The 9,847-nt window shown below is 44.6% G+C and overlaps 1 non-coding gene across 1 annotated transcript; it reads left to right on the top strand.

The window, feature by feature from the left end:
* Window positions 1-5,914: 5,914 nt before the first annotated feature.
* On the top strand, window positions 5,915-6,105 carry LOC142438041 (U2 spliceosomal RNA). Its single transcript, XR_012782508.1, has one exon. It is a non-coding gene; the product is annotated as a U2 spliceosomal RNA (small nuclear RNA).
* Window positions 6,106-9,847: the final 3,742 nt, after the last annotated feature.

The following is a 9,847-nucleotide window of genomic DNA, read 5'->3' as shown; positions in this document are numbered from 1 at the left end:
ACAACAACAACATTTGAAGATCAAAATAGGATAGTGGAGGAGATTGCATCGGGAACGATGCGCTCACTGTTTCTGGGAAGCCTTCGGTTCAGGGAAGTCACTGAAGGGATACCAGGATTGGCTAAATTATTAATGTTCCATGACCTTAATTTCCATCACAAGTTTAGATACGTAGCTTGTGGTTTCACTTACCCACTGAAGTCAGTTGCTCTTATATGCCTCAATTATGAGGAATGGGCTAATGATGTGTGGAAAGGGTATGTTCATGCAGCAAAACCTCTCCAATTAAAACAAAATGAAGGAGAACGTCAGTTTGGTTGTTCAAGTCCATTATAAAATGCTTGTAAATAATAAAAGGTCCTATTATTACTTTCAATTATAAAATGCTTGTAAATAATAAAAAGTCCTATCATTACTTTTAAATAATAAAAGGTCCTATGTTTACCAAAGTTGCCTGATGGAGGTCTTGCATTAATGAACAGAGAATGTTTTGTAATCAATATATCAAAGCACCCACCTTCACGGTCTCTTCTTAGTTTAGAATTAAATCACTTGTAATTCAGAGTGTTTGAAAGCAGTTGGTTCTCTTACATAAATAAATCGACTTTCAAATATTTATTTGCTTTATCAGCCCTTCCTTGTTCAGTTGGGAAAGCAAAGGGAAGCTTCTATTCAACTCCTGTCAAAATGTCACAATTAAAACAAAACAAAACAGAAGTGTGCCATGAATAAATGAGATTCTTCTCATCTATTTTTGCCAGACCAACTCTCTGTCTCCTGATTTGGATGTTCGATTGCTCAATGTTCATTGGGGGGTGGTGTGTGAAACTATGTGAGGGGCTACCTGACCCTTCAGGGTGTGACAAAGACATGAATTCAACAATTGGTTTGTTCATTTAAAATTCACTGTTCAACAGGGCTGGCTCCAATCACAGTCAAACTGACCTGCCCCTAGAAGTATAGAGGACAGCGCTTAACCTACAGGTTGGGGAGAGGGGATGGCCTGCCATATCCACACAGAAGCAAACCAAGCAGGAAAAAGAATGAGGTACTAGACCCCATAGTGGCACACCACGCCCCGAGGATGATGTCCCTGCACAGAGCAGCTCAGATAGAGGACTGTAGGGTTGACAGCAGCTTGAGACATGATGTCGCCTTGCTGGAGCACACTGGGGACACATGGCAGGGAGTGAGTCCGGTCTGACCACCCCCACAATGGGGCGAACCCCAAAGGTTACATAGCAGATCAGTAACGGGAGCAAAGCAAAACCCCCCCCGAGGAGCCCCCAAATAAACTTCAGGCTAGGAGGGGCAGTTCCCGGAACCCTCCAGGATTGGTGGCGAGATAGTCAGAAAGGTCAGCAGACAGACCTGGAATTATGTATGCTTTTTCAATTTTTTCTTCAATCTTTTCTTTTCGTTTAGTTTTGTCTCCATTATCATTGCTTTGCCTACCAATATAAGATAGGCATGGGACACAGGCCCGAGGAGAAAGCAACTGGACAAACGGTTCCAGAGGGACATGGGGGCGGTGGGGAGGAGGTGGGGGAAGAGAGTGGTGAGCAAACAATGCCACAGAAAGGGGAACAAGTAGGGAATTACGAGCAACAACAAGGAGGACGTAGAGATCCCGGTGGTGTTGGAGCAACAACATTCTAGCTGAGAGGAATTACTAAGAGACAGAAGGGTGAGTGTGATAGCGGGGCAGGAAGAAGGTAAAAGGAAACAGAGGAAAGATTTAGGAAGGAAAGCTATGGATAGAGGTATAAACATAGGTGTGCACTTATGTAAATATATTAATTAGTAAAAATAGAGGTATTGGCCCATGTACATATATTAATATGGCAATTCATTGAAGTGGATGGAATTTGGGCCTCTGCTCAAGCCCTCCCTCTACACAAGAATGTTGTTCTAATAACCTGGTATTCTGTTATGCTCACTCTCCTGACACAATCGCTGAAGACAAAGCAGGTGCATAAGCAAATGTGGTAGAGAAAGCTGATGGTGCCTGGCTATCAAAAGATATAGCGTCTGTGGTCTTAAAGGCATGAAGATAAACAAGCACTATCTAGCAGAGAAGCAACAAGCCCACGTGAAATAAGCACACCAGCCTGCGTGATCATGAGGTGTCGACAGAATCAGGTAACAGCCACTAAAAGACTGAAAACAAAACAAAAAAACATTTTTGAGAACGATGTGGGTCTGATCAGAGACCCAAAACCTATCTGTAGAATATAGGACATCTCTTCATAGAAGGGTCACAAAGAAGGGATGAGTCAACCAGGGCACAGTAGAGCACCAATGAAACACAACATTCCTCTGGTTCCTTGAGGCTTCCTCACCCCCACTATCATGATCCCAGTTCTGCCTCCCACTTTGGTTTAGACCGGACCAGGTCAGATAAACCCCTCAGGACAGAATTGGGAGTAGTGACACCAGGAGGGTAGGGCGAAGGTGAGGCAGGAGGGGAGGAAGGGGGAACTGATAGAAATGACTGATGCATAATCCACCCCTCCCTCAGGGGGATGAACAACAGAAATGTGGATGAAGGGAGATAGTGGTTGGTGTAAGATATGAAAACAATAATTTATCAGTCCCAGGGTGGGAGGTGGGGAGGAAGGGGAAAAAGAGGAGCTGATACTAAGGGCTCAGATAGAAAATCAATGTTTAGAAAACAATGATGGCAACATATGTACAAATATGCTTGTTACAATTGATGTATGGAATATTATGAGAGCTGTAAGAGCCCCCCAATAAAATGATTTTTAAAAATTCACTGTTCAAAAGACTGCATATTATATGATTGCTCAAATGTCCAGCTATCTAGAGAGAAGGTCGAGTCGTGGTTGTGCAGGCCCAGGGAGGGCAGACTAGTTTGTGTGTGGCGTGTGTGTCAGGGTTTGAGCTATGGCTGTTAACAAGCAAGGGGTTTCTTTTTGGGGCCACAGCAATGTTCTGACATTGATTGCGTGGATGGTTGTACCACACAGCTACATTAAAAAATAATGAATTTATACTTCAAATCAGTTCATTTTATGGCATATAAATTATATCTCAATACATACAGCTGTTGTGTAAAAATTTTTTTAAATGCTCCATAATTGTTTATAAATCATTTTATTGGGGCCTCTCACAGCTCTTATAACAAATCCGAACATCAATTGTGTCAAGTACATGTGTATATATGTTGCCATCATCATTTTCAAAACACTTTCTTTCTACTTGAGCCCTTGCTATCAGCTCCTCTTTTTTCCCTCACTCCCTCACTGACGCACCCTTGTGACCTCTTGATAAATTATAATTTATTGTTATTTTCATACTTTACCTACCTGCTGTCTCTCATCACCCACATTTCTGTTGTTCATCTCCCTCAGGGGGTGGTTGTCAGGGGAAGCCAGCCCCTAACACATCATTATGGGTCCGGTAGGCGTAATTGTACAGTGATAATAAGTAAAGATCATAGTAAAGTTATAGAGAGCATGAGAAATAGAAGTATTGAAATAAATGGAGTCAGACATGATTCATGGTAGCATGCTCACCTCAGCCCCACTCGATGATCCACGTGGAGGGAGAGAGAGAGTTTAATGGTAGCCCCGGGCCCCTTTTATATTCTCTGGGGACATGCAAGCCCCCTAATTACAGGTGAGGACATACGTCACAGGAAGGGGCTGTACTATAGGCAATACAGTAATGGGAAGGGGTGGTCTAGGGACATACACGAATAGGAAGGGGAGGGATTGGGGTTATACATGTGACAAGATGGGCAGATCCTAGATTCAAGATGGCGGCCTAACCTTGATCATCCTTGGGCGGGTTTGACCTCGCTGGGGTCTCCTACAAGGAAACAGACAACTACTATCCTTATCAGAAGGGAGTGGGCCCTATTTGTTGTGGGATAAACAGTGGTGACTACTTGCTCTAGATGGCTGATAGCTCTCAGGGAGAATAACCCCTGACCTACTTCTGATGACCTCCAAGTATAGTCATTCCCAAGCAGCTGTCTGGCATATATTTGGGGGAGACAGCTTGGGAGAAATCCTTATGTATCCCACAGGTGGTGGTGGTTGTATGTTGACCATTTCAATAGGTTCCCCCTTTCTCCCTCCTTCCCTCTACCCTCATGGTATCCCTACTCCCATTACTCTTCCTGAGGGGTTGATCTGTCCTGGATTCCATGTGTTGAGAGCTCTTATCTGTAGCAAAATGCATGCTCTGGTTAGCCGGATTTGTAAAGTACAACTGGGGTCATGGTAGTGGGGAGGAGGAAGCATTAAAGAACTACAAAAATGTTGTGTGTTTCGTTGGTGCTATACTGCATCTTGGCTGGCTTGTCCCTTCCTTGTGACCTTTCTGTGAGGGGATGTCCAATTGTCTACAGATGGGCTTTGGGTCTCCACTCTGATCCCCCTCATTTTCATCAATATGATTGTTTGTTTTGGGTCTTTGATGCCTGATGCCTACTCCTGTCGATATCTCATGATCACACAGGCTGGTGTGCTTCCTCCATGTGGACTTTGTTGTTCCCCACTAGATATACACTTGTTTAACTTCAAGCCTTTAAGATCCCAGATGCTATATCTTGTGATAGCCAGGCACCATCAGCTTTCTTCACCACATTAGCTTATGTACCTATTTAGTCTTCAATGATCATGTTGGGAAGATGAGCATCACAGAATGCCAGGTTACTAGAACAAAGTGTTCTTGCATTGAGGGAGTACTTGAGTAGAGGCCCAGTGTCTGTCTGCTACCTTGATAGTTAACATACAAATATATGTGCATACACCTATACCCCCATTAATATTTTTACACATAGACATGAAACTAGATTTTCTTATCTGTAAAACAGGGGTGGGACCACCATTGTTCCATATTACCCTTCTGAAACATAGGATGTCTGTACAATGGCCGCCAAAGTGCCTGGAGCGGAGTAAGCTTTCAGGAGATCTCGTCTGTTATTAGCTGGTATTCTTAGTTCACTGGCCCTCTCCCCCATTGCCACTTGCTGTAGAATTGAGGCAGGAGGTGAGAGACTTGCTTTTCAGAACCTCTCTGGCACACAGCAGGGAGGACTCTATTATGCTGGAACAATTGGGTGGCCAAAGTACACCTTTGGCTCCAGTCCTGACTAATCTCTTTGTCTAAAATGTCTTAAAAAAACACACACCACCTGCACAGATAGAAACTAGGGCTGATTAACACTGGGGTTGTGATTATGAAGTCTCCCTACGTGTACTCTCCCAGGTGAATTTCTGTAGCTGTTATCAATCAATTGGAGGCTCTTTTTACCAGGTATGTGACTCAGAAGACCAGGAGGGGTGACATGGAAAGCCAGAGATAAAAGGAGCCATTTGCTTCTCATCCTGTTCCGCTGTTCTCGCTGGTCCCCACCACTGGTTTGCAGCCTGTTCCAAGCTTGCCTGGTTTATCAGATAACTGTGGGCACCTCAAGGCTCCGGGGGGAGTGGCCTGTGCTTGGCTGCCTGCTGGCTGCTGGCTGGGAAGAGGGCTGGAGGAGGCAGGTGTCTCAGGCCAAAGAAAGGAACCAGCAGAGCCAGGATCACTAAGGTCCTCTCTCACGCCTGGGAGAGGTCGAGGCCTGAAAATAGGGAGATAATAAGGAAATCCTCAGGCCCGCCTCTTCTCATGCAGAATAACCTCTGGCACCAATGAAAAAAGCCTGCCAATGGATGACAATGGGAACTTCAATCCATGTACAGGGTCCATACATGGCCTCAGCTGCTGATGAATCCCTTCTGACCACAGTGGAGGGGTGCAGATAGACTTGTCATTAGACAGAAGCACTGTAAAGTCGATGATGGCAGACGTAATTAGGCTAAAATGTAATGTCTTATTATTTGATCTCCCTTTATGACCCATTCTAAAGTTATTTCAGTTTGAAACAAAACAAAACAGAATCGCTTCTCGGCCTTTTGGCTAAGATCAAGTGTAGTATCTGTTCTTATCAGTTTAATATCTGATACGTCCTCTATCTGAGGACAATATATTAAATGGATTTTTGGAGCAGGGAGTTGGAATAGGAGCTTGCTCCGTCCACTCCACGCATCGACCTGGTATTGCAGTACCTCCGGGAACGGTGCACCCTTTCGGGGGATTCCAAACAAAACAAAACAAAACAAAACAGAAAAGGGGAAGGGGAAGTACATGCGGACGAAGCCCCTGGTGAGTCCCCTCTGACCACAGACCAGGGGTGGGACTAGCCCAGCCCTCATGCAGAGTACATTGGATAGTGGATCCTGGCAGATGCAGTTGGGCTAAAACTTAGCACCCTATCATTGGATCTCCCCCTCGACCCATTTAACATTTGTTCTAGTCTTTAATATTCTCTGCTTTCTTTTCGATGGAGATTGTTCTCTGTTTTATTTCATTGCTGTTTTCAGTTACTAAAACGTTTTATGTATATAAAATCCAGGGTAGGTAAATCTATAAAGACAGTAACTAGATTAATGATTTTTTGGAAGTACAGCAGGTGAGGTTGGGAGAAATTGGGATCTAATAACAATGAGCACAAGAAGGAAGAAAATGTTCCAAAATTGATTGTGATGATTATACAACACTTCTTAATAAGACTGAACCATTGAATTGTATGATTTGTGAACTCTATGCCAATAAACCTGTCAAATACAATTTATTTTATTTTATATATATTTATATATCTATATAATGCCTTGGAAAAACAATAAGTCACGATCTGGCTTGTTTCCGCCTCTTCGTAAATCCCGGGAAACATGTGTGCATGTATGGGACTGCTGGGGTGCCTTGAAATCCCCCATTCGAAGCGTGTCACCTCCTCATATAGGGAGCACGGGGTCCCAGTGGCCCTGGCTGCCCTGCTGAAGGAGAAAGCCAGTTGTCCGTGCCGGCTGCGCAGAGGCCCCTGAGACAGGCCTCCCCAGGCTCTTCCTCTCGCCCATGAAAAGGACCAATGCTCTGCCTTGCAAGCGGAAACCAGGGGATGGTAGCCAGCACATTTCAGCGTTCATCTGAAAGCTAGGTCTCTTTCCGCACATGGTGACCTAGTAAGCCATGTTCACACGGGCAAAATCCACAAACACCACACCAATTGCCATTGAGTCTGCTTTAACTCACACACTGCATGGTAGAACGCCTCCACGGGGTTTTCTTGGCGGTAATCCTTATGGCAGTAGATCACCAGGCACCGCTTCCATGGCCCCTCTGGGTTTGAAAGCCTCACCTTTTGACTAGCAGCTGACTCTCTCACGCATTGCCTTGCCCCGACTTCCAATACATGCGAAGACACAGTGGTGGGGCTCAAGTAATGTAGTGACCAGTGGGTTCACTGCCCTAATGATCATTGTAAGTATAAAAACACGATATACAAAAGGTGGTTTTCAGTTATGACTTCAGTAAGAACAATCAGAGGTCCACAGAACTAGATTATGTTTGAAGAGTTCTAAAATATTAATGAAAAAATATTAAATAATGCCTGGCAAAAAAGCCAATAAAGCTGTTACTTAATGTATTTCCACGTTGCTTCTTGATTGGTGTTGTCACTTGCAATATTCCTCACCTTTATCTGAGCATCCTTGGCTGTGTAGTTTATGTTCAATCCTTTTTTCTTTCTTTTTTATTAAAGAAATCATTTTATTTGGGGCTCTTATAACTCGTACACAATCCATCCATTCATCCATGTGTCAAGTACCTTTGTACATATGTTGCCATCATCCTTTTCAAAACAGTTTCTTTCTACTCGAGCCCTTGGTATCAGCTCATCTCCCCCTACCCCTCCACCCCCACCTTCCCTCCCTCATGAATCCTTGATAATTTATAAATTGTTATTTTTTTCATGTCTTACACTGACCGCTGTTTCCCTTCACCCACTTTTCTGTTGTCCATCCCCTTGGGAGGGGGTTATAGGTAGATCATTGTGATTGGTTTCCCATTTCTCCCCCCCACCTTCCTCTTACCCTCCTGGTATCACTACTCTCATTATTGGTCCTGAGGCATTTATCTGTCCTGGATTCCCTATGTTGCAAGCTCTTATTTGTACCGGTGTACATGCTCTGGTCTAGCCAGATTTCTAAGGTACAATTGGGGTCATGATAGCAGGGGTGGGTGGGGAAAGCATTAAAGAACTAGAGGAAAGTTGTATGTTTCATTGATGCTATACTGCACCCTGGCTGAATCATCCCTTCCTTGTGACCCTTCTGTGAGGGTATGTCCAGTTGTTGACAGATGGGCTTTGGGTCTCCACTGCAGCCCCATGCCCTTCCTGCTCCCAGCCCCCCCAACCATTCACACTGATAAGATTTTGTTGTTCTGGGATTAACATCGCTGTAAGAGTAGGATTCCATCCTTTAAAGACAGGCCGATTAGACAATAGTCACTGCGTTTGATACATTAGAAGTAGCAGGTTACGTTCATCTTTGAAAACCCCTTTCTGCTTCTGCTGACCTCACAGCAATTGTTCTGACACGATTTTTAGCTCCGAACAGTTTTGGGAACTGCATCATTCACCCCTGAAACAAAGGAGCCTCTGGCGGTTTGGCACTGGTGGGCTGCACATTCTCTGCTGGCTTACTAAAGTAACAAACTTGAGAGAATAAAAATGTAGTAGTTCATCAAAAGTATGAGATTTATGAAATGAACAACTAAATATTAGAAGCATACCTGTATCTAACTTTATATCTGTGAATGGGATTAACATGACCACGGGCTACTTGTCCATTGCCCTATCCTTCGTGCCCTTATCCGATCCCGCAAAGGGCTGCTGAAACCGTCTCCCGGCTCTCCTTGGGCATACAGGCACTTCGGTGTGCTCCGGCCACCTCACTGGACCTGCCATCAGTCTTTGAACTAGTTCCCCAGACTCCTGCGGCTTCCTGGGCTGTCTTGGCTTATTCTTGTTCAGTGGGTGCACCATCTGCCTCCACCAGTAAAAGCTTCAGTGACTGCAGCGAAAACAATTTGGTTTTGATTTCTTTATCTGTCTTCCTTCCTGACTCCATGGTTCACACCACCCACTTTTGAAGCTTTAAACAGGTTGACCTTAACAAGGCCAATGCACTGGGGTGAATAGTTCCCCCGTAAAATGCATGTCTTTCCTGCAATGTGGCCTTATTTGGAAATAGGGTCTTTTCTGGTGTAATGAGGGAGGCTAAGATGAGGTCAGCTTGGAGCAGACCAACCCATGGCCAACAAGTCCATTCTGACTCATAGGGACCCTACAGACAAAATAGAACTGTCTCACAGGGCTGCCCAGGCTCTAAATTTCTATGGAAACAGAAGACCTTATCTTTTTTTTTTTTTTCCAGAGCAGCTCATGGGTTTGAACTGCCCTCCTTCCAGTTAGAAGCCAAGTGCTTAATACCTGTGCTTTATGGATCAGAGCAGGCTCTTAATCCAACATGGCTTTTGTCCTAATAAAAGGAGGAGAAAAGGGACAGACACTCAGGCAGCATCTGATAGGTCGTGAGAGGCAGAGACTGGAGGACTGGGTCATAAAAGGTGGCCTTGAGCATCAAGGATGCGGGAGCAGCAGCAGAAGGAACAGAAAAGCCTGGTGCAGATTCTCCCCTGGAGCCTGCAGACAGAGCATGGCCCTGCCAGCACCACGGCCTTAGCCTCCAGACTGAGGGAATATGCTCCTCACAATACAGGGCCCGTCAGCACGTAGGCATTTGTTAGGGAGCTCTAGGAACCCCACTGGTGCCCAGCTGGCAGCTGGCATGGATCCCTGGTGATGAGAGAAGCTACCAGAGAGCACACCAGATCCTTTCATTTGTAAAAATAGTAGCAAATAATTGTCCTTGTGAAAAATATATAATTTCATTTCAAAAATCTAAGATGGAATTCTAAAATGTATTTT

This window comes from Tenrec ecaudatus, chromosome 1, assembly GCF_050624435.1.
Source record: "Tenrec ecaudatus isolate mTenEca1 chromosome 1, mTenEca1.hap1, whole genome shotgun sequence".
NCBI lineage: Eukaryota > Metazoa > Chordata > Mammalia > Afrosoricida > Tenrecidae > Tenrec > Tenrec ecaudatus.
This window is presented reverse-complemented; position numbering and strand designations above follow the sequence as displayed.